This window comes from Vicugna pacos, chromosome 12 (assembly GCF_048564905.1).
Source record: "Vicugna pacos chromosome 12, VicPac4, whole genome shotgun sequence".
Classification (NCBI taxonomy): domain Eukaryota; kingdom Metazoa; phylum Chordata; class Mammalia; order Artiodactyla; family Camelidae; genus Vicugna; species Vicugna pacos.
The window spans coordinates 39013149-39037769 of NC_132998.1; the positions used below are offsets into that span (position 1 = coordinate 39013149).

The following is a 24621-nucleotide window of genomic DNA, read 5'->3' on the forward strand; positions in this document are numbered from 1 at the left end:
TTGTTCTTGTCTCAAATATAGCAGTCTTTAACAGTAACATACCCCTGAACAAACAAACCAAAAGGTATTTCTTTCATGTTCTCCCAAACCTGTTGGTCCTATTAACTCACTTAGTTATGAAATGAGCGTCCCTTCAGTCATCCAAACAGGAAGCTTCAAATCTAGAAAGTCAGCAAGAAACAATTATCTTCTATCTCCCTGTCACAGTGGTCATCAGGTTTTGTCAATTCTACCCACTTTGGGTGCTTCCCTCTTTCTCCGTCTGCCACTGTCGGGGCTTTAATTCAGGCACTTCTCGTGCTTTCTGGATTGTAATAATACCTCCATCCCCAAAATGATCACCTTGCCTCCAATCTTTGCGCTATACAACATTTCATCCTCTATGCTGCTTTCAGTTACTTCTTCTAGACACAGAAGCTGACCTGTCCTAGCTTAAACTCCTTACCACAGCATTCACACTGCTTCATTCTTCAGCCCCAGGCTGCCCACCCAGGAGCGGATCCTGCTTTTCTACCTACCAAATGCACTTCACCAGGGCTGCTCTGTTCACCCTTTCCTGAAGGTACTGCATGTTCTGAAGTCTCTCCTTCTGCTTTGTGTAAAGAAAGAGAAATTTGAACAAGGAAAGTTTAACATAAAGAATTATTAACTATAACGGGGATTTCAGTGACAGAGGATTGGCTAGAAAGAAGGAAAGTGAATTTAAAATAACATAGGAATAGTAGCTGTAAAAAGAGTCATCCCCTTCAGGACTGAGACAGAGCAGACAAGCAGCACCACCTCCTCCCACGGCTGAGATCTAGACCTTGTTGGAGAAGGCATGGCTGTGGTTCATTGAAGGCAGAGAGGTCACTGGAGTGCAATGCTGGAGGAATTCGGTGGAAATTCACTCTCTGGAACTTACCAAGGAAACTATTCATCAGAGGCACTTTGCTTTGAAATGACCCATAGGGGCGGCTGGGGCAGCTGCTGGCTGCTGTGCACTGCAGAAAGAATCTAAAGGTTGGAAAGGCCACAAGAACACCTGTTCAGCAAGCACCCTGGAATGAGGAAACCAGACCCCTTTTCTCTTGCAATGAATGGTTCCAATTTCTCCCCAGCACCTACTACTGATAAATCTTAGCATCCTAAACCTTAGCAAAAAAAAAAAAAAAAAAAATTTAAAGAGCCCATCTCCATTGTTGTAGGCAATAAAGGAAAGGTGAGTTTGGATCCACGAGGCATAACTTTATAACTGGCACATGGCCATACCTTTTCCTCAGCATGGAAAGCCCTGTTTTATGGTCCAGTGGAAATGTTGCCTCCTCTCTAAAACCTTTTCCCCCATCACATGCTGATCCCAAGCAAAGTTAAACAATTCTTTGGAATATTGTTCATTGCATTTAAAATCATCTTTCTGTATCACCATTTATTTCTATGACTCTTATACCATTTATTTATTTCTGTGATAACTTCAAGTGTAGGAACCATGACATGCATCTTGGTATCACAGCCCCTATAATAAGACCTGAAATCAGAGCAAACACTCAACTTCAGAGTATAAAAGAAAGTAGAGAAAGCAGAAATTTCCAGAAAGTTAAAATGGTTTTGATTGCTATCCATTATTTCTTTTGAGTTAGATGGGACCATAGATCCCACATGCTTTTGGACCTGGAGAGATCAAGTAACTTATCAAGCATTATGTCAGTTGTCAGTGGCAAAGCAAAGACTACAACCCACTGTTGTGTATGACTTTGATTTTAGTGCTTTCTCCACCCTTTCATACTAATTCCTGCTACAAAATATAATTGATATGTTATTTTGTATTTAAATTTTTATTTTTCCATATGTGATCATTTAGTCACCAGATTTCTATCAGTAACTTATTCGTCTTCTCTGTATTCAAAAATGGGATCGATAAATAAGAAAACATGGAGATCATGTCTCCACATATGCTATGCTCTCTTCTACAGATTGGCTCATCACTTATTCCTCTGTTTGTAATTTCCTTCCCCACCTTTTCATCTATCTTCATTAAGGCTCTCTATAGTTGGAATGATAGAGATATATTAATTCTTAATTAAAGGAGATAAAGTAGGGCCTTGCAAAACATTGAAAACGGAATCTGGAAAATCATAAAGCAGAATAGCAGATAGCAGCTCTTTCTCTCTCCCCTTCTCTTTCTCTCTCGTTTCCATTCCTTTCCTCTCAATCTCTGCCTCTTATGTATTCTTCACTCTTCTCTTTACACCTAAACCAGTCTTTCCTGCCTTTTTATGAACATGGCAAAATAGCAATGTAGTCATCTTAAGCTCTGAGTTAGCAGGTCCAACACCTGCCACTAACTGCCAGGAAGCGTAAAGTCTCAACTACAAATCTCAGGGAGAGAGAAATTGGTTGACCATCTTGGGTCTGAATATCATTTGAAATCCAATCAACTGTGGCTGGTGGGCTGAAGCAGAGACCTAATTTGTTGTGTTTTCTCCTAATAAGTATCTCACCTAACAGAAAAAAGAGGAAGGCAATTTAACAGAAGGAGGCTATGATCTAAATCAGGAACTTCGATGTTTACCACATTCTACTACTGAAATCTTATATAGCTTTCAGACCCAGTTTAAATGCACCCCATTGGCCAGTCTTGCTCAGATCAATGAACCAATACTCTTCCTGGATGTTGTGCCTCCATCATACAACTCACTTCATTCTGCCAATTACTATACACTTTTGCTTACGTATCTATTTTTTTCAACCATGTGGTTCATCTTTCTGTCCCCTATATCACTTAGACCAACAGTGGCATAGTGTATATGGTACACTAAAAGGCTTGAAGAAAACCATCTTTCTTTCTTTGACTTAATTTGTTGGGTCTCTGAACATGTATTATGCACTCATTTTTTTACTTCAACAGTTATTTATTGAGCACATAATATGTTGTAGGCACTGTAGTAGACACAATATGCATAGCGATGAACGAAACATACTGCCCATATGAATCTTTCTATTGTAGAATTAAGTCATCAAGGAAGTAAATATACAATTATAGACTGTGATTAGTGCTATCAAGAAAATATAGGATATCATGTCGGTATAAAGAGGGGAACTAATTTAAACTGAATGGTCAGCGGATTCCTCCCTGAGTGAGTAATCTCATCAGAGATGTAAGGAGTGACCAGAAATTTGCCAGGTGAATAGTGGTGGTGGGAGGAAGGGGGATATTATGCCAGGAAAAGTACAATATGTGTGATGTCCCCAAGGTGAGAAGTACTTTTATGTGTCTCAAGAATGGCAGAAAGTCCGCATGACTACAAAGTAATCAGTAATCAGATGAAAAGAGCAGACTGGCTGGAGAGATGTGCCAAAGTCACCTTATACAGGACAATGCTTGGTGTTTGATCCTAAAAGAAATGGAAGTGTGCTGCTGGAGGGCTTTGAACAGGGCAGGATCATGATTCAAATTTGAACTCTTAAAAGTGAGTCCTTAAAAAACTAAAATAAACTTACCACGTGATCCAGCAATCCCACTCCTGGGCATATATCTGGAGGAAACGCCAATTCAAAGAGATACATGCACCCCATTGTTCATAGCAACACTATATACAGTAGCCAAGACATGGAAACAACCTAAATGTCCATTGACAGATGATTGGGTAAAGAAGCTGTGGTATATTTACACAATGGAATGCTACTCAGCCATAAAAAGAATGAAATAATGCCATTTGCAGCAATATGGATAGACCTGGAGATCATCATATTAAGTGAAGTAAGCCAGAAAGAGAAATGAAAATACCATACAATATCACTTGTATGTGGAATCTTAAAAAAAAAAAAAAAAAGACAAATGAACTTATTTACAAAACAGAAACAGACTCACAGACATAGAAAACAAACTTCTGGTTACTGGCGTCAGGGGGTGGGGGTGGGGAGGGAAGGGGATTGTGCAGGGATAAATTGGAAGTTCGGATTTGCAAATACTAACTAATACATATAAAACAGATAAATAACAAATTTCTATTATATAGCACAGGGAACTATATTTAATATCTTGTAGTAATCTATAATGAAAAAGAACATGAAAAGGAATATATGTATGTATATGGATGATGGAAACATGCTGTACACCAGAAATTGACACAACATTGTAAACTGGCTATACTTCAGTAAAAAATAAATAAAATTTAGCTGCTTTAATAAAAAAGGAGCACTGTAAATTAAGATTGGAAAATGGATTAGAAAGAGGAGACATTGCAAAAATGGAAACAAAATGTAAAAAGTTCTGTGAGAGAGGCAGCACATATATTTAAACTCTCTGAAGAGATCTTCCTCTACTTACGCTGCTAATTTCTCTTTCTGCCCTCACCTTTGGGACGATTACTCTCAATGGCTTGCTTTCTGCTCCCCTGTGGCTGAGCCGTGGATTCCTCTTCTTGGCAATATTGTCTCTGTCTTCTATCTTCTCCTAAGCCAATCCCCTGTCCTCTTAAATGACAACTCCTGTGTTTCTTTCTTGGTTTTGGAATTTCAGTCAACCTCAGTTTAGTCAAAACTTTTTAAATTTACTTTTATGCATTGTGACAGATCCAAGGTATGACTGGTCACTGGAATCATTTAGGAAACTTTTTCAAAATATAGATTTCTTCACTCTCCTTCCAGAAATTCCCAATCAAGAGGCATATGGTAATCTTAGACATTAATATTTTTGAATAGTTCCCCTGAACAAAACTGATGATCATCCATGTTTGAGAACCTTTGTTATTAGACTGTTATCAAATTCATATCATAAAAACTTGGTTCTAAAAATTGTCTGCCATCTCTTAGGTAAGAGACACATTGGAAATTCAGTTGCAGAAATCACAATCCAATCATTTGCCAATGATTTATCGAAGGCTGGCAACATCCTTTTCCTCACTGACAGTAACTCACTGAAAGAGAATTATACCTCAGAGCTAAAATTACATGGTGGGTTTTTCTAGATCCTGCAGCCACATTTTATTAACAATTTGATATTAGTTGCACATAATCCTAGTGGTAGCAATAAACATTTTGCTGCTATGTCATATTAGGGAAAAATGCCTTTTTTATTATTCACTCACTTAAAAGGTTAAGATATCAGGTCATGTGAGAGAAATGAAAACTATAAGCTTATGTGATCTGCCTACGAGCAAAAACCAAGAGCAAATTCAAAAACTCTGAGCTCCCAAATTTCCAGTCTTCTGTTTCTCGCCCAGAGCCATACTACCTCCCACACTGCACATGTTGTAAACTTTATGTGGCCCATCTGTTAAGGAGTTTGTTTTCCATATCTGCAGGGGCTTGGCACTTCTGGACCAAGTATCAAATCTCAGTGTGACATAGATTTTTACCTTTTTAATAGTTTTGAATTGCAAGGACACTGGTGTGAGAAAGGGCCCAGGAAACGGAGGCAATAAACCTTACACACAGAAGCAGTCCAGCAAGGGTTAAACATCATGACTTGGGCAAAAGTATGTTTAATACCACGATGGTGACAGCAATAGTGATGCTAAGGGTGCATTGAGTTTCCAGGTTCAGTTGTGGGCTGAATGTGGGCACCATTTGGCATTTGAAACTAGGCAGATTCAGACCATGATGTTTTCTCACAGTTAATGCAGAGACCATAGATAATAATTATGTTGCTGAGCCTACAGAGAATCTTTACGACTGATCCTCTATTAAACTGGCAAAACAAGAGGATAATGTCTCCAGCACTAACAAGTTGGCAGGGAAGTGGTTGGCAGCTCCTTCCACTGATGTTCCATCTGTGCGAACCTTCAGTATGATCCAGGAGATTGTTTCCCCACACAGGTTGTGCCTGCAGTATCATCAAGAGAGAGTGAGACCGAGCAAAGATATCTTTATTGTTTTTGCAAGTCACTGCCATTGGAGGGGGAGCAGAGCATGGGACTGAACACCAATGCTCTATGTCATGCTCGAGAGAAGTATCTACTTGGGGGATGTCGACAGGAAAATAACCACTTCTAAGTGCTGACTTGTCCCAGTGACATAAAAGTCACAGAACAAGAAGAACAGTTTCTAACCAGGATTCATTTTAGAAAAGCCTTTTGTTTCTTTTCATGGAAGCTTAGAAAACTGCTTTTGTTTAAAAATATCTTTTCTTTTGATTGCTAACACAGTCCACGGTACTTTCCCAGCCTTGACTCTCCTCCAGCATCCTGGGTCGGTTGGCTCAGATTTTGCTCTAAAAAGCACAGAGAGGAAGGAAGAAAGGCTTGTGAATGCAAAAAGAGTGCAGAAAACCAGCTGAGGCAAATGCTAACTCCCATCTCGGAAGTGATGTCTGTCATTGCACACTTCCGATGCCACCCAGGAAATCTTCCCTGGATGTCCCAGGCAACAGTAACATCTGCCTCCTCTGAGCTCACTTGATACATAACTCATACAGCGCTATTTTAGAACTATGGTACTGCATGGCTTACTTTTCCCTTTATATGATCCACAGTGCCTAGAATAGGGCCTCATTTAACACACTTTGTATCACAACTAAATAAATGGATTGTAAGCCATCTTCATTGAAGGCCACAGACAGGGAAACATCATCAGGTTCCTCATCAAGGAGGCATGTCACCAGTGCCTCCCCTCATCTTCAGTGGTGGACACTGTGGAATAGCAACTAATAATAGCAAGTACTTTGATGCTTTTGTGTGCTGGGCTGGTTCTAAGCCCTTTCTATGTTTAACCTGTTTAATTCTCACAACAGGAAGTAGCTATTGTTATTATTTCCATTTTACAGTTAAGAAAACTTAAGGCCCAAAAGAGCTGAACTTCTTTAGGTTCTCACAACTAATAAGTGGGAAGGTTGGGATGCGAACTTGAGTGCTCTGTCTTTAAAGCTCAAGTTCTGAAACAGTACACATACTGCCTCTGGATGAGCATAATAAATGTCTACAAGGAACATGAATTCTATCACACCACTTTTGCATCTCTAAGACCTTGTGTATGACAGAAATTGAGAGGAGGCAAAGGTTTTACTTACCTGCTTTCTCATGTGTTCTTCTTCATGGAATTTGCTTTGAATAGATATTAGGAGTTTGAAGAAGTCCAGGAAATTACTTCGTTCCATCTTCTCTTCATTAATTCATATCCATCCTCCCACCCAACATTTGTTCACCCACCTCTTACTCTCCCCAACAAGGCAGAGGCAAAGAAATATAAAACATTAATGCTACCAGAGACATTAGCAAAGATCTAGGCAATTCTTCCCTGTCTGGAGGGTTCCAATCATTATCTGATTCATCTAACAACTCCCACTCATCCAAACCTGGTGTCAGTGGAGTGTTTCCTTACCTGTAGGTAGCTTAGGTACCTCCCACAGTTCTTTGTTCATAACTACATCATAGTGATTATCTTTTCAGAAGACTTATTTATTTGCACTTAAATCTCCCCTCCTAAACTAAAAGTTCCTTGAGAATAAAGACTGTGTTTATTTATTTAATATTCCTAGCTCTGTGCATTATAGTAGACACTTAAAAATGGGGTGTTCTGAATGAATTAATGAATCCAACACAAAGCCTTTATTTACAGAGGAGGAAATTGCAGTGGAGGTGGAAATGTAAAGTGACTTCTCATGATCATGTAACTACTCAGTGGAAAAGCTGACCTCAAGTTGGTTGCACTTTTCATTATGAATGCCAGCTTGTTCTCCCCAGCCTAAATCAACCTGACCTCTCTACTACCTGAAAACAACAGCCCAGCACTAATAGCTGTCTCCTTTGAATCTTATAATGCTTTAATCTATAGCACTCACTTAGCTCTTCTGTTATTGCCCTGTCTTTTAACCTAAATGTACATGTATGTATTTCACTTCTCTGCCTAGATTATAATTATTTTAAATTTAGGAATGTGCGTAATTTTTTTTTCTTTTCACAATGCTTTGACTGTTTGTGTTTGAGCTTGGAAAAATTAGTAATCGACCATCTTGTCCACTCTCACCACTTCTATCATCACTGCTAACTCCAGCCCCAGGTGCCAGACAGCTTCCAACTGTCTACATAGTCCTGTATCTCTGTGTCTCCCGTAGAATCTTCAAAACATGCCTCTGGACCACTAGCAACTGTAACAAAACAAAAATCAGACCATTGGGTTAAGTGGACTTACTGTTTTCCCTTGGAAGATCTCTGTGGAATGGCAGGGGATAATTATCTTGGATAAAGATCTTTTTTGTTGTGCAAGTTACAGATACTCTTCAGAATATCTTGAGTGAGGGCGTCTGGAAGTGCAGGAAGCTCTCAGGGCCTGGAGGAGGCAGATCAAAAAGCTATCATAAAGCAAAGCAGTTATTTTGCCAGTTTCCCATCCTTATTCTCTCTCCCTCCCTCCTTCATTCTCAATCTATCTCTATCTCTGTCCCCCTCTCTATCCCAAGGAACACATGTTCTTTCTTCTGTGTGGCTGGTTTATCACTTTCTCTCCCCAGATCTGTTGTCTTTGTTTGTCTACATATATACAAGACAGTTGTTGCCCTATACCTCCCCCGTACACTCATTCAAGTAACAGGCATGTCTGAATCCCAGTTCCAATATCCTGAAAGAGCCAGTATGATTGCACCAACTTGAGTCAGGTTCCCCCACCCCTCACCCCAGTCAGTTCAGCTGTGACCCAGGAGTCATGGTCATGTGGAATAGACATGAGTTTATACCATCTGATGTGACCTCTGCTAGACACCATGGAGAAATAAAGAAATGAGAAGAGTAGAACCCTTACTTTCAAAAACTAAATAATAAACTGCAGAGCAAGACTAAAGCTATTTTTAAATGATCTCTGTTATCTTTGGTAAAATCAAGGAAAACAGAAAGTGTCATCATTATTTGGTCAGAAAAATGGGGGAACAGTTGTCTTCTACAATATTTCATCATTACTTGAATCTTAAAGATTCTATACATGCCCTCACTTCTATCCAAAGCTAACTCCTTCATTTAAGATGGAGAAAATAGGGAAAAGATGTAGGATCCCTTCAAGCTCCCTATGACACCTAAGATGTGGCCACCTCAGATGTGGCTCCCAGCTTCTAGGGCTCAACACAATTGCTGTATCTCCAAGCATCACACCAACATCCCAAGGAAATAGGTAAATGAAGAGAATAAGAAAGAAATGCCATCTCTATTTTAAGGATACTTACCTGAGGTTCTATGCAACACTTCTTCTTTATCTCATTGGTCAGATCTAGTCACATGATCACACTGAGATGCAAAAAGGGTGAGGATATGTGTAATCCTTTAACCAGCCAACACTGTATCCAGCTAAGAATCAGGAATCCATTCATGTATGAAAAAGAAAGACATAATGATATATTATGGCTCATTTATATTCGCTGCCATAACCTTTAATTCCTGCCCTCAATCTGTTTCACTTGCCCATAGCTTTTGTTCCTGATAGTTTTTCCTGCCTTTTTAAAACCATATCCTACCCTTGAATATTGTGATATTAAACTATGCTTACATTCCTTCCTTTCTGATTGCTTTTCTAACTTTTTTACTCTTCTCAATTCCTCAGTTTCTTCTTACCTCTAAGTATAATTGTCCAAGGGCTCTGTCTTTTCCTCTTTGCATCTGCTTTTATCCACTCTCACCATTTTAACTACCAACACTATTTTCTAGCTCTCTCTCTCCCAACTTCCAGGAACATATTTTAAACCACTTGCTGATAATTTTAAATTTACTATCCTACCAATTAAAAACTCAACATCACAGGGAAGGGTATAGCTCAAGTGGTAGAGCACATTAGCATGCATGAGGTCCTGGGTTCAATCCACAGTACCTCCTCTAAAAATAAATAAATAAGCCTAATTACCCCCCCAACAAAAATGTTTTTTAAAAAATACTTAAAAAAAAAACAACCCAAAAAACTCAACCTCTCCAAAACATCTAGTAAAGTCTAAGAAAACAGTTCAAAGAAATTTCATCAGGTAAGGTCATTCATTACACACATTCATTATACCCTGAAATTCTTTATAGGGCTTTCAACAATTGTAAAGCTTTTACTTGTTTTAGTTGTACGGTGATTTGTTTGATGTTTGTGCTTCCTACTAGCATACTAGGTTTTGAGGACAAGAAAGATATCTATCTTATCATTGCACTGTATCTCCAGTGACTCACAGAGTATCTGTCACATAGTAGTCACTCAGAATAACAAATAGACAAGCAAATGAATGAATAAAAATATCATTTAGTTTACAAAGTCCTCATGAGGTGACATTACCTTGGTCCTCAGTGATTTTTTAAACAGACTAAGAATAGGTTTGTGCTCCCAGGTGGAATCAACTCCTGCATTCACCGTATCCATAACACCAAATAATTTTCAGAGACAGGTATAAACACCATAGTATATGGAAGAGTTGTGTTCATCCAGTCAAGGGCTAGGAGACCTACATGAGAAGCCAAATGATATTCAGAAAGTTGCTTGATGACCACAGAATAGAACAAGGGGGCACAGTCAGATGATTCAATACATAGTGTATTCAGGCCCACATATGCTAACATATCCATCTTCATAAGAAGGATAATTTTGATGATGGAACCCTAATACTTGAAATATATTGACTTATACTTCTTCTGCCTTGCAAAGCCCTTAAGAGTAAGAAATTTTGAGTCTGAAAAAAAAGAGATATTATAATCTACCTTTGAGGACTGTTATAAGGTTTAATAAAATAATTATCTAAAATATTTAGCACAATTTCTCACACTGAGTAAGCACTCAATCATTGGAAGTTATCAGTACCCCCCTCTAGGCTTCCATGGGTGATGAATCTCTTTTTAAATTAATCTGTTTCTTTAGAAATATAAAGTTAAATCTCAGTCCAATTGGTTACAGAATCCATTTTTTATATCTCTTTTCTGATACATTCTGTGTTGATTTAATAGTTTAACTTTCAGAGGCTCTTGTTATCTATAACTCAGATACCTCAAAGCCTCATCAACCTATTATACAAAAAAGTCATATTAATAATAATAATTTATATTTCCTAGTTCCTGTCCCCATCCATTAATGGTAGAGCTCCATCTCCAAAGAGAGCTCCCCTCTACCCACCCAAATACTTCCGAGAATCCCCAGGGTCAGTCTCACATGGGCTGATCAGTATTTCTGCTGTGATGAAGATTCCCCCTCTTTTTCTCTTTCCTGTTCCTATTTGTCTTTATTTATGGTCTTAGCTTGGCCTCTTTCTATCAATAATCAACGTAGCCCCAGCAGCATGACAGAGGGGAAAACCATGTTTCCTCAATTTCTCTTTTCCAAGTGCATTTTCATCAGCATCTTCCTCTTCAGCCAAAACCCCAGAAAGCTCACATGCTTATCAACACGTACCCAAGAACTTTCAGTGGGCAGAGAATAGGGTCTCTGGCCCTTTAATCCCAATCCCTGCTTAGATTCAGTCAGGACATTCTGTTGAATTATTTATATTATTTTTAAGTTTTGGGTCCCGTGACAATGTAGTTCCTATCTACCTGTAATTTCTTCTAACATAACTTCTCATTCCATGGTCTATATTTCTAGTAATGGTACCAGGCTCAAAAATCTCAGAGTAGTCTCATGTCCTCTCTTTTGTTTCTCCCAATCAATTCCAGTTACTGCAGATTTTACCTCCATAATCTCTCTTGTTTTTATTCCCTTCTTTCTCAGTTTCATAGCTGCCAGCCAAGGTGGGCCATTAATTCCTCTTGCCTGGATTGCTGGCAAGTCCTCCTAATTTGTCTCTTTGCCTCTCCCCTTACCTTCTATCTACACAACAGTTTTCTGATCTACACAGTTTGACCACTAGACTAAATTTTACAGCTCTAAAAGCCGTTGAGTCTATGAAAACCACGTTGAACTGTCCAGATATTTACCTACAATTTATATCACTACAATGTTTCCTTCCATTTTATATAAATTTCATGCACTAGGTCAGTTTTTTTCCAGTTCAGGTTGACAACAAATTGTTAGAAGCCAAGCTATACTCCTTTTTGAAAACCAAAAGTTAATGTCCTAGATTTCAAATGTAGAATTTACAAAGATGTACACCACTCAAAAGAGCTGCTATAGGACTGTTCTGATCTTAAATAGAAGAAAGTTAAGCCTGAGAAATAGTTGGACTTATCCATAGCCAATTATGGGCAGCTGTCATAGTGTAGAAGCAAAAGTAATATTCATGGCGTACTTCCCCAAACTGTAAGCCCCATGAGAGCCTTGTATCCTCAGTGCCTAGACATAGGATCTGATACATAGTTTACACGAGATAATTTATTGAATAGATAAATGAATGGATATCTTTCCAAAGTACAGTTTCAATACTTGATAATATTTATAAATGGAAAGCTTCTTGAGAGCAGAGGCAGTATCCTACTTATCTTTCTATACCCAGTAGGACTCTGTGTAGTACTTTGCACAGATGAAACATTCAAAGGATTGATAGTCTTGATGTTTTTTTAATTTGTAGGTGAATTCATGTATATCATCAAAGGAAGTAATCCTTGCAGCATGGAAATACACAAGAGAATCTGGAAATGGAAGAAGAAGAAGCCATAGAAGAACCTGGAAAGCCTTTAAGGTAAGGACCTCTCAATAAATTCCTTTACAGCCTGGCCAGAAAATTTTAAATGCATAAGGTCACTCAGGGAGAAGAAAACAATCCCTTTCCAAAGGAATTCCTGTTAAGAAGGGGAATAATAACAACTTCCAAGCTTTGTCCATACCATCTTCAAACTTTTCACTGCTCCATTGTTAAACTTTGGAACAAAGGAAAGTAGGTCTTCCTTCTTTCAAAGAGAATAAGATTATTGGTGAAAAGATATTTGCCAAGGCTAGAGTCAGATGACAATGTACTCACTTGCTGATTGCCTTGAGGAAGTTCATACACATTTCAGAGCTCAAATCTCATATCTCTCAAATGGGATGATAATACCAGCCCTGTCTTACAAAAGTCATTGTTCAGTGAATAAAAGAAGATTATGTCTGTTAAAGTGCCTTTTAAAACATGAAATGGTTAAAGAAGAAGTGGCATACACACACATACTGGAGAGTGTGTGTGTGTGTGTGTGTGTGTGTGTGTGTAATGGAATATTACTTGGCCATAAAAATGAAAATTTGCCACTTGGGACAACATAGATAAATCTGGAGGATATTATGCCTAGTGAAATAAGTCAGAGAAACACAAATATGATATGTTTTAACTTATATGTATAGTCTATAAAATAAAGCAAATGAATGAATATAACAAAATAAAAATAGACTTAGAACTACAGAAAACAAACTGGCGGTTACCAGTGGGGAAAGGAAAGAGGGGAGGGGCAAGATAGGTTGACTAAGATTAAGAGGTACAAACTACTCAGTATAATAAATAAGTTACAAGGATATAATGTACAGTACAGGAAATATAGCCAATATTATATAACTTTTTATGGAGTAAAATCTATAAAAATGTTGAATCACTGGGTTATACACCTGCAACATGTAATATTGTGCATCAACTATACTTCAATTGAAAACGAAAACATGAAATCAGATACATATTATGTATTATTATTGCTGCTGCTGCTTTAGTTATTGTTTTATATTTGGGGGACTCTGATTTGAATTATGAGGATACTGGAATATCAATAATCAGCTGAATATGTATCCCTAAGGTGTGGCTTCTCAATATGGTTACAAAGAATGGTATAATAATGAAATTCCCTGAACAAATATTCAATTTGGGACACATTACATCCACATAATTCCAGGTGCAACTTCAAAATCATCTCAAGGGAGCAGAGGTAATTAAAACTATTTTAAGGAAGCAAAAAAATATATTTTTACAAAAGACCATTGATATTGCACAGAAGGAAAAAAATGGGAAGAGAAATGACTTGCACATCTAGGATACTGGATATTCCCAATTATATTAAATAGAAAAACATTCCAACCTTACACTCCTTTGATTATCCAGAATAAAATAATATGGCACTCTGATTTTATTATTTAAAAAAACTCAACCCCCATACTCTAAATCTAATCTCCTAGTTCATCTGCCATTCTTTATCTCCACTGGTGTTTTCCCTCTGTCCTTTTATGTTTGATGATTTTACTATTTCACAGATAGCAAGGTTTTATTGTTTTCTGTTTCTTGCTTAAAGTTTTTTTTCTTCTTTATGCTGCCTTATCTTTGTACCAGTATTTCCATTTTCTCTTATTATCTGCCTTTTATTTTTTTTAATTTCCACTGCCTTTGATCTGCTCTCTACTTCTCTCCATCTCATTTATAGACCGTTCTGGTATGTCTGCCTTCTATTGATGTTTCCTCCGTTGTTTTCCCTCATTTCTCTCTTTCCTAATCTTACCCGTCTGTCTTATTTATTATTATTGCTTTAAACATGGGTGAGTGGCCTTAAAATATTGCAGGAACAATTTGTTACTAGGCTAGTGAGGGGGAAAAAAGCCACAGCAGACATTTATTCTAATGAGTATGTTTCTGTGAGTGTGAGGGGCAGATGGTTGACTCAGATCACTAGGTGGCAGTAGTCAAGATCTGATTCTAATCACATGCCTCTGCCCCTCCCCTTTCTTCCTTAATGTTTATGTCCTATATATGGGTTTTCATTCAGACATTTGTTTGGTTCTCTGCAGCATCAACTTTTGAAATCTAGGACATGTCACACCCAGCTCTCAAAAATAACATAACTTAACGCTTTAGAGTTTATGACTGCTGATTTGAGCCTGAACTGGGGATGAAATGGTTTGGTTGATTGGCCTTATTTGCATGGGGGAAAAAAAGTAAATTTGAAGGACTTAATATATAAATGTGATAGTGCATAAAATTCCAAATACCAATCCAAATATACAGTTTGTGAAGTACAATGTATTATGATATTTCATACAAATACACCTTTCAAGCTCTCCAAATTTTGGTTGTTAGATAATTTGAATAATCCATTTTGTGTCCTATTGAATATGTAATCCACACCTGCTATTTTTTGCCTACCTGTACCTTTTCCTTTTGCAACCTGCTCTATTTAATAGCTAAGAGATGTTAGATACATTATGAAACTACTCTGTGCCTTATTTTTCTCAATCTGTAACATGGGAATGTTAATGATACACACGTCATGGAGTTGCTGAAGAGTTTAAATGAGTTAATATGTTTAAAACATTTAGAACAGTAGCTGGCCTATAGTAATTTTTTAATGATACCTATTATTTGTTCAGGATTTCCTTAGATCATCTATTATCTTTAAGCATTGGATTGAGGGATGGAGATTGAATGAGAACTGTTCCCCTGTAACTTATGAATAAAGATGCAAATAGGTAATCAGATGATTACAATGCAGTATGGGAAATGTGATGGGGAGGAAGAGCACAGAATTCTATAGAAAGAAGAGGATCAAGTGATTCAGTGTTGGTATAGGAAGGAGAGGGCAATCCTCCCAGATAAAGTTGTGTGTCGGTTGAAACCCAAGAATGAGGTTTGCCTGGATGAATTGGTGGGGAGAGAAGGTTGAGAAAAATGTTTCTGGGAGAAGAATGAGCGTATGCTCTTCCTACAGGTGTGTCTAAGAAGGTAACTAACACTCGCTTTACTCAAAATTTAGGCCACTTTTTCCTAGTGCTCTCGTGAATAATTCATTCTGTTCCTCTGTAAAGCAGAGGCAAAGGAGTCATTAGATAGCCTGGCCTACTGAAGTGTGACTGTGAAATAATGAAACACATTTTTAAACAAAATGTGGCATGAATCTTTCCTCAGATAATATGCTGATCTCCTCCCTATAAAATGCTACCAAATTTGAATAAGGAATGCATTCATGAATTTTATTTTCCAGAAGTGATGACGGGTTTATACTGAGTCATCGATTACTCTGTCCTTTGGGCCAATTGTGTGAATTTGCAAATCCGCTTGATATGGGGTAGGAGAAGGGCACATTCTGGAGCTGGGCACAAAATGAAGCCATTGAACATAAGAGCAATAAAAGTGTGGATTATGATTATTATTATGTTTTTAATAATCAATTGACCTTAGGTTTTACTCACTGAAATGAGATCCCCAAGAATGGGAGTTGGTGGGAATGAGTTCCCTATAACTTCTAGTCCTGCAAAGATGTAGTCTTGATTTCCCTAATGGAAAAAACAAATAGTTCCTATAGTATGTAAAACCTGAGCTGACCTTGCCCTTTTTAAAAAGCAAACAGCAGAAATACAGAATGACAGAAATGAATTTAACCATCCAGAATTTGAGTCAGAAAATCACCTACATATCCTTGCAGGAAACATATATCTGCAAGGCACAGAGTTGTGGACACTATGTGTGATGAAATATGTAAGAAAAATCCCATGGGTCTGTGCATGGATGCAAAGTGATTGAACTGAGCACTTACTATAATTGCTTTCTACCATTTAGTCAAGTAGTGATTAAACTGGCAGCCATGCTGTGTGGGTGGGAAAAGGGTCAAGTGTATTCCTAGCCCTGGGTATGTCCTTCCAGTCTTCAACTCTTACCTACGTCTCCCTTTGCATATTAAACTATCAGACTTAAAGATGCGAAAATTCCTCTCTCTGTCTCACCCTCAGGATGTAGATAGAGGTATTAAAGATAGTCAGGAACCCCAAGTAACTCTTTCTTCATCTAGGCAGTGAAGGGCTTCAGGTAATTGTGAGTGGTTTGAGATGAATTTGAGAGTAATACTCCCCTGGGCCCTTCGTACCAGCAGATATATGGCTCCCGTAAAACACTTCACATTCTGAAGGTTAGCTATTGGCAATCACTTAAGAGTTTTCCATATAAAAAATGTATCAACCAAGGGTCCCAACCTTTAGGACACACTCTTCTTTCAGTGATCTTAATCCAGTAATTACTCCCACATGTCCTCTTCTTCCTCCTATTTGAATTGTGGAAAACTTTTTCACCTCTCCTGAGCAATTATTGCCACCTTGTTTTTCAAGAATTTTCTGAAACAGAGAGTGAGTAGCTAGTAATGCTACTCTTTTTTTTTTTTTTAAGATTTCCTGATCATACAATGTGAAGTCATGCAGTTACAAGACTCTGGTGCAGTTAGCACAGATGTCTTCTCTCATCTCATAAACCTGATCATAGTATCTGTACTTCAAAAAGAAACTTAACAACTTTCACTATTCCCTTATGATTGTTTTTCTTTTTTGCTTCTGATTTGTTGCAATACCACACACTTTTGCTATTATATCTTATTAAGCTCACAGAGCGTTATGGATTCCACAGTGCCCATGTGCAGCACACATATAATGTATACACAAAATAGTAAATGCATTACTGTTTAATTACATCCATACTATTACAGATAAATCCATTCAACTATTCATTGTCTTCTCCCCATGTGGGTTACTGACCTTGAGGTGCATGGGTATGGCTCATTTTTCTATAGGGTTCCACTCAGCTTGCCTTTTAACTTTTTTTTTCTTTTTCTCCAGATTGAATTTTTAGCCTCTGTCCCCCATTATTCTACCTTCCTTGGCTAACTGGGTAGCTTCATCAGTGATCTCTCTTCTTCTTTTTCATCCTCCAGTCCAGTCCCTTAGTATCTAAAAACATTTGGGCATTTTCCCATTCATTGCAACTCAGCACCAAAGCCTCTGAAAACTTGTCCACTTTGGAAAGGCATCACAGGAAACTCCAAACCAGTAGAGTACATTAAAGGAAAGATTTTAAATATATATTGAATAAGAACATTATGATGTAACTGAAACATTTCTAAAACATCAGATATTGGATTTGGGATGTGGTCATTCAAAGATAAATGGCTGAGGGTGATGTGGCAATGTGCATTTACCATGTGTTTGTATATGATGCTGTATGTATGTATGTATATGTATGCAGATGGGCTAACCCATCTGCACCTAATATGTTGGAGAAGATTTTCCAGTAGTGGACAATCCACTGTCTACAGCTTATTCCTCTGCCTGGGAAAATCAGTGTCTCTTCTCAAGCAATCTGCTGCCCTTATACTAGAAGTTCCACTCCAAAGGAGGTTTGAACTTAGATGTTTGACCTTTTTGTACCACTCTGGGTTTTCAGAAATGGCACATTTTATCATCATGATTTTTACCTTGATCTCTTTCTTCACATTGTGTAAAAACATAAGGCTATTAGTATGACTTGACTTGTTGAATAGCAAATATAGCATCTTACTAAACTGCAGTTTTTCCTAATCAGAATACAAACTTGCTCTGTAACATCTCTCAGAGACAAGACAAAGACAGGAAAATGGCCACTGACTCCACTGGGCTCTGAAGGAAAGGTATCTTTGTAATTACTTAGAATTACACTATAGTTCCTTAATATGTTTACTATTATCAGGTACATTATAATACTTGAATTTTTATCCCAGATCTTGAGTTAAAAATTGTCTTTAATCCCACACCAGCAGAGTCTGTTTCAAGCAGAAATGTGAGGACAAATAGAGTCTTCAAGTGGTCTCTGTATTTCCTGGTAGAAAAGATACGCAAGAACCATGCATCAAATGCAGAGACGGCTTCCAGGAAGTCGCTGTGTTGAGAGAAGACCTGCACTGGGCAGCTGTTCTGGGATTGAATTCCCAGAGTCATTCCGGTCATCTTCCTCTGTGCCCAGCCTCCTCCTCACCCTCTCAATCAGCCTCAAGGATTCTAAAACCTGACCAAGCATTTCCAGTCACAACGAGCTCACCCTTTAGCAATGGGAGGAGAAACTAGCTTTTCTGGGCCCTCACCCTATGGCATTTGCCTGGCAGCAGAGTTTCCAAGAATAACTTTTTTCTGTGGTTTTCTCAATCCCCACTCCCTAGGGAAACCAGTTAGTATAAACTTTTTCAGTTCTAAGGTTCAAAGCATCAGCAAAATGTTTAACTTGAGTTTTAGCCAGCATCTTATTTCATCCAAATAAATTCCCAAATCTTAACTTCCCCAAACCAAAATGCCCACCAGTCAGATCAGAAAGTTTCTATTCCATAGCATTAATGGGAATAGAAACAATTAAAAAGAGGCTAAGTGACCTCCAGAAAGAGTATTTGGTTGAGTGGCAGATAGGGCAAGTTAAAACAGAAAGCCAGTGTCTCAGCCTCAGATTAAAGTATTATTTTGAGTCACAATTGATGTTACTTGCTAGCGTAAGGGAGTTCTTTGAACACAGTTCTTTGACTAACAGAGAAATTTAAGAAGGAAACAGAGTATCTCTGAAAATTCATTTGTAATGAAAAATGAAAAGCAGGGCAGGGCACTAAGCAAAAAATTCACAGCATCATTCAGCCCCCAACATGTGAATAATCTTTTTGAGGAAATTGTTTTCGCCACTTGAGTCAAAATTAGAATTACAAATGGAACGCTGATGAATGTCTCCATAAACTTGAAGTGCCCATATGTCATATATCTTTTAGTTCCTGACTAACCAGCCTGAGCTTTCACCTGTCTCATTGGCAGGACGAGCACTAGAGAAAAGCCCAGTACAGCGGGAAGGAGCAGACTCGGGGCCACATCGGTCCCATGTCCTCCTCACTTATTTGTGTGACGTGGAAAAACAGGAAGAGAAGGTAGTCTTCCCAAGACCACACAACTACAGTCAAGAGGGGACGGTCATGCTTCCATATCTGAGCAGTCAGAGCAAGGGGCCTGATTGATTTAACTTCTGTTCCACCTTTTTGTTGTTGTTTTGGCACGCAGTACAGTTCTGGACAAGTAGCCTCACCAACAGGACAGACAAGGCTGTTGACAAGTGGCTCTATCAGTCTGACAGATAAGGCAGCCCTCCACAGATCCAGGTCCCCAAACGGGTCACGGTGCATAGACTGACTCCCCCCCTCCAAGGCTGAGCCTTTGATAGGAACGGTGTATTAACTTCCCGTAGCCCCTGTAACAAATTACCACAAACTTGATGACTTAAAACAACAGAACCTTATTTTCTCGCAGTTCTGAAGTCTGAAATCAGTTTTCATTGAACCAAAGTCACGGGGTCTGTCAGCTGGACCATGCTTTCTCCAGAAGCTTTAAGGGAGAATCCATTCCTCACTTTTTCCAGCTTCCGGTCACTGCCAGCACTCTGGCTCGTGACCGCTTCTCTCCAATATCTATTTCTGGGATCATATCGCTTGTGTCTCTTCTCTGTGTGTGTGTGTGTGTGCGCGCGCGTGCGCACGCAATTTCCCTCCGGATCCCACCTAGAAGAATACATGTTGATTGTGGCATTTATGCCCACCTGGATGATGCAGGATCAACACAGAAAAGGTGTAAAGTCATTATTCACTTTCTCAATGATAGAACTGCCTGCCTGTCCTACTAATTGTAGACACAATATTTATATCCCAGGGAAAATCTACATCTCCCTGCACTTTCATCCTGGGAAAATGAGAAGATTTTTCCAGTGCCTCAAAAATTATTAGTCCATCCAAAGACATCCAAGGTGATTCTCTTAATTTTTCTCTCACTAAAGGGAAGCAAGTAAAAAACAACTTTGTCCGTGCAATGCCAAAATGAATAAATAACTAAGTTCCAATCTGTGCTGTGAGGTGGTGTGAAAATCAGAGAGCAGACTTAAGGAGATGGCTCTTTCTTTCATTCTGATACATTTTAAGGTAATTTCCCTCTTGTTCCCCATTGCAATCTATAAAAAAGTTTAAAAAAAAAAGTAAAAGTTTAGTCCTCTACCTCTGTGGTCAATATTCTCTTTCTTCTAGGCTTGTCCATTCAGTTATATTATGGTTGGCATGCATGGTTGTTAAGGAGAGGACCCAGAAGGCTGGTTTCAGGGCCCTACTCAGCATTTTCCTAGTCACAGACGAGTTATTAAATCTCCTCTCCATACTTGTTTCTGATATGTAAAATAAAAGCATCTGCTTGTTGTCTGTTATGAAGATTAAGTAAATTAATAGTGTTTTGAATGGTGTCTGACACATACTAAGCACACAATAGACATTAGCTACCACCATCTTCTTGCCCTTCCTTGTCCTTTCCCTGTAGAGACCTCCCATTCATTCATGCCCCCTTGTTCACAGAAGGCTTTGGCACTTGGTTCTCAGATTGCCTTTCTACTTCAAAGGCTGGAGCCCTGACAGGTGACTTTGGCATCCTCAATGGAGGCTCATTTCCAAGCTCTTAATCTTCAGGGTGTATTTACCTTAAAACTAATAAAGCTGAAGCTTCAGGGTCATCCCTCATTTGCATATGCCCTGTCCAAGGCCTTAGGAGCTACCTTGTCATTTGTGTTTCTAATTTGTATTCTATTTTTCAGAGAAGGTCCTCTCCCAATGGTGCAGGCTCCAGACGCCAAGAGACCTGAATCCATCCCTCCTTCTTTCTAGTGATCTTTCTGCACTTCAGCCACATTCTCCAGTGGCCACTAGTAGCCTAGCCTATGCCTGCACTGAAATCACCTTACCCTGACTACAATACTCTAGTTCTTCCAGCTTTCTCTCTAGAGTTCCTAAAAGATCAGTTTTTTGACTCCCGTAATCACTTTAATCTCCATAAATTAATAGTCAACTTTTCTTAGAAGTTGCAGAAATTATGTAATTCTGTATTTTTTACTCCACAGATAATTTAAAAACTCAATTATTATCATATGTCATACACCCTAAAATATTTCAATCATGATAAATGAGTCCTTATATTAAGGAAACTGGGAAACCTTGCTCTGAAGTTACCGGTTAAATCAAGATACAAACCAAGCACTCATTTTGGCCTGTAGATCAACTTCCAATGTCTCTATTTATATATCAGAAATTTTCCTTGCTGATATATTGGTGTTCAAGTGCTTCTATATCCACAAAAAATCACGTGATGTCACCTATTACTAAAAGCTTTGCCTCAGAAAGGCAAGAAGATAACTTGTATTTTTATCTATGTTCTTGCCTTAGGCCCAAACCTAATAATTCAGAATCTTAACCCTCAAAACAATAAATTCAGATGTTAATGAGGGAAATCAAAGGTGACTGATGTTTAATGAGCATCAATGATTTGTCTGTGTTTCTTTGACTGGTCTAGAGTAACGTAATAATGAGGAGGTAGTATCATGTTAGTCTATCAGACTTCACTCTGTTGAATTTTAATTCTTGACCTGCCAGTCACCAACTGTGAGATCATAGTCGAATTAACCAGTCTTTCCTTACTTCAGTTTTATCATTTGTAAAGTAAGGATATTACAGTATCTGCATAATGGGAATGTTTTAAGGATTAGTAATTTGGAATGTGGAATAGTACCTGACTCATAGGAAACAGTCCATGAGTGTTAGCTGTTTTATTACCATCTCATTTCAATAAGCAGGCCATTTGTCAAGAGTATAGAAATATTTCTAATCACACTAAAATTTTGTGTAAGTTTTTATTATTTTTATCTAAGATTTTACCTTCAATGTAGATTAGAATTTTCTCCTGAAATAAAAAGTTATATGAGAGTAGGGGGAACCATTTGGTCTTGATGTTTAAATTTTAGTAACGTAACTGAAGGAACAGAATTCCTGAATGTCTTTAAAATAGGCATTTGCACATGAGATATAAGCCAGAAACTCCAAAGACTAAGAGTATGCTCAAGAATGTGGGTCTTGCCCCAGAAGAGTATTTTGGAAGGAGTATTCCCTCATCAAACAAAAGTCATAATAATTTAGATTAAAATATTAATAAAAATTTATACCTTCATGAGCTTACAATCTAGTAAAAGATAAAGATGACTAAACACACCTTTATAACACTCTCAAGTGATGTAATTGAATATATAGGATTTTAGAATATTTAAGCTTAAAGTTTCTCTTAATTACAAATAAGCCATGCTACCCATATTAAACAGTTTGACTGCTTGTTTTCATGATTATCTTCATTTTAGACTTTTGTTCACTAATGAATTTATCTTTCTGCCATCACTACCCGAGACCAAGCAAATGTGTTCCCTTCTACTCCCTTGATAAAGTTTTAGTGTCAAAAAAAAAAGGTTAATATAGTGGTTAATTTGCTCCTTTAAAGAAATTAAATACAGAAGGATTCAACAGTACTCAATATAAGTATATAACCCAGAGTTCCCCTACACGAGACATAATTAAGCCCATGTGTCCTTCTTACCAAATCAGTGCCCAGGAAGAGAAGAAATCCCAGCAGAGGACTGGTGTGAATTTAAATCAGATAAATGGCAAATTCTACAACCCAAGATAGGGCTTGCTTTTAATTCAATCAAAGCACAGTGCCTTGCATTTTGACTGCCAAAGCGGAAAGTCAGAGAACTACAGTTAGGTCTTTGAAGGCTGCTGATAAAGTAAAGTGTCTTATCTGAGTCACTCCTCTGTGGTGTGTCGAAAGATTGAGGATGTTTCCCAAGGTGCTAAAGGATGTGGAAGTCATTCTCCCACCCACTAGGTGTGGGTGCTGTGCTGTATGGCTGATGCATCACCAGGTGAGGCTGGATTATGATGCAGCATAAGCAAAATTCCAATAATGTAGTTGCATGAGGTGGACCAAATTCATCTCCACGTCAGGATCACAGCATTCAATCGTGGCTCTTTCTGCATCCCAAGGGCTCAAATCAAAGGTGCTGGTAGAACGCAGGCATTAAGGATGGGAGGGTAGGAGTGTGGGGGAGAGAAGTAACTCTCTCCTTTTTATATTCATGGAGGGGTCTAGAAGAGAAATAGATGTGAAATGAATTATACATCTCAACCTCCTGCACTCTTATCTGGAGTGAATAGACTACTCTGTCATACAGCTGCCTGAGGCTAATCCTCCACACTCCCACGGTCTTCTCAGTCTACTGCCTGAGTACTTTTGAAGCCAGGATTTAAAATCCTAAAAATAGAAGCAGGATTACTGGTTGCAAACTGCTGAAGAAGGGGTGGGGAGGGGTATGTACAGTAGCATGAGGAGGGATGAATGGGGAGAGGGAATGTCTGTATTTAAGAAAAATAGCAAACTCCAATCTAGGACAGCATTTGAAGAAATCTGACTTCTCTTTTCCTGATTGTCAAAGATTTTGTGGATTTTCACAATTAGAAATTACATCCAGTCAGTTTGAATCTTTATTCATGAAAAGTCCTATTCTCTTCCACCAATTGACCTCTGTTTCACTGCTATGGCTGGCTTATGATGGCCATTCACTAATTCTTCTGGCTCACTTTTTGCCTGGGTTGACAGCCTTAGTCTGTCCACACTTCTAGGATTGTATGCACCATCAAGAGGGGTAATCACTGCCCTGCAGACAGGGTCTGGCAAGGCACCACGTGCTGGTTGAACAGGCAAGCCTATATACACTTGTATAGAAGGCTTTCTAGGTGAGCGCAGAGCAAAGCCTAATAGACATATTTTAATAATTATATTTGATACTAGATTTGGAACTGAGAGTGAATGAGACTCTTACGGGTACCTGAAGTCTTAGGGCTTTCCACAGATATTTATTTCCACACTCCTGTCAGTTACCATTAGGATGTCACTGCCTCATCCTGATGAACTCAAGTACGGCCATGTGGTTTTCTTTGGCCAGTGAATGGATGTTATGAATGTCATTTCCAATCAGCAGCTTTAAGAGACACCATGCACATTATCACATGCTCTCTTGCCTCTCCCACAATAAATGGCAGTGTTTCAGAAGACAGGCTGAATCACCAAGAAAAGGCAACAACAATGTGGGAACAGAGACCACCGTCAACTCTCAGTGGCTAGCAATAAACCTTTGTTTTTAGTGAGTGATAT

General features: G+C 38.4%; 1 long non-coding RNA gene across 2 annotated transcripts; it reads right to left on the reverse strand.

Moving 5' to 3' along the window:
- Nucleotides 1–5833: 5833 nt before the first annotated feature.
- LOC140700210 (uncharacterized) lies at nt 5834–23313 on the reverse strand. Of its 2 annotated transcripts, XR_012078534.1 has the most exons (5): nt 23005–23313; nt 10210–10375; nt 9131–9251; nt 8110–8247; nt 5834–6193 (listed from the first exon to the last, which is right to left on the reverse strand). It is a non-coding gene; the product is annotated as an uncharacterized lncRNA (long non-coding RNA). The 2 variants fall into 2 exon arrangements; XR_012078535.1 differs by lacking the exon at nt 10210–10375.
- Between the last annotated feature and the right edge of the window lie 1308 nt (nt 23314–24621).